The sequence below is a fragment of the Mandrillus leucophaeus genome, unplaced genomic scaffold (genome assembly GCF_000951045.1).
Source record: "Mandrillus leucophaeus isolate KB7577 unplaced genomic scaffold, Mleu.le_1.0 Scaffold953, whole genome shotgun sequence".
Lineage (NCBI taxonomy): Eukaryota > Metazoa > Chordata > Mammalia > Primates > Cercopithecidae > Mandrillus > Mandrillus leucophaeus.
In genome coordinates this window covers 590619-591735 of record NW_012110397.1, presented here as the reverse complement: position 1 = coordinate 591735, position 1117 = coordinate 590619, and positions in this window count along the sequence as shown.

Genomic DNA, 1117 nt, shown 5'->3' with positions numbered 1-1117 from the left:
GATCTCAACTCTAAAAAAGGTTTATAAAGCTACATAAGTGAGTAGCACACGGCTGCATTAGTAAGAAGCCTGAAGTTTATTTGAAGCACAGAGGGACCCAGTGTGCTCTTCTTCCCCTGTGAGGCATTTAGTCATTTGGCTTGAAAGGCTTGTCATTTCAAGATTGAGACAGATTTAAAGTTTCTGAAAGCATGACCTTTTTATTATTATTCTTGATCAACTCAGGCTAAAATTGAAAGCATAAAGAAAGACTTGAGAAGAATTTCAAAGCTTTTACTTAAAAATACTTTTTAAACTGCCATGCAGAACATTCTGCTAAAGTATTTTCACTTCCGTGTTCACAGCAAAGTTTAGGGAATTTGAAATCTCCCTGGTTTGGAATGTGGTTCATGTAAGTGCTCTTTCACATTAGCAGCACATTGAAAGTATCACTAATGGAGAACCAATTTAAAAATTAAATTCACTTTCACATCTTTTTAAAATAAAATTTGAATAGGTTAGTATGTCTGCAAAATTAATATCCTATTAGTTTAACTTTTCTCTAATGGATGAATGCAATTTATGACCATAGAGGTTTTTATTTGCCTTAAATCTATATAAGCTTGAAATACAGTCTTCTTGACAAATGAGGTTACTAGAAACTAAATGGGAATTCTTATTTGCCACCACAGTGGTGACATGAGGAATCACAGCCTTTAGCTCAGGGCTACTAAGCTCTTAATAATGAGAGAAAGGTGTTCCATCTTCACCTACGGTAGACCCACAATTACAATGAATAAAAATAGCTGCCAAGGCTTCTCCAAAAAATATTCATGACAGTGAGAAAAATATTGATTTTAAATGCCAAGAAATAAAATATCTTCTAAAGTGTTCATTTCAACCCAAGTATTATTTTCCAAAAGAAACTGAATGGACTGTAAAGTGTTTCAGAGCGCTATTTCACGTGTAACACTTTTTTCAAGAAAAAGTTCAAAGCAAGAACTTGTAATCAATCTCTCCAGTTTATCTCTCTCTCTCTCTCAATTTTCTTTGTTATATATATGCACACTCTCCTTCTTTCTCTTTTGCTCCCTCACTCTCTTTAAAAAAGCTCATCATTTTTAGGAGAAAAACAAGC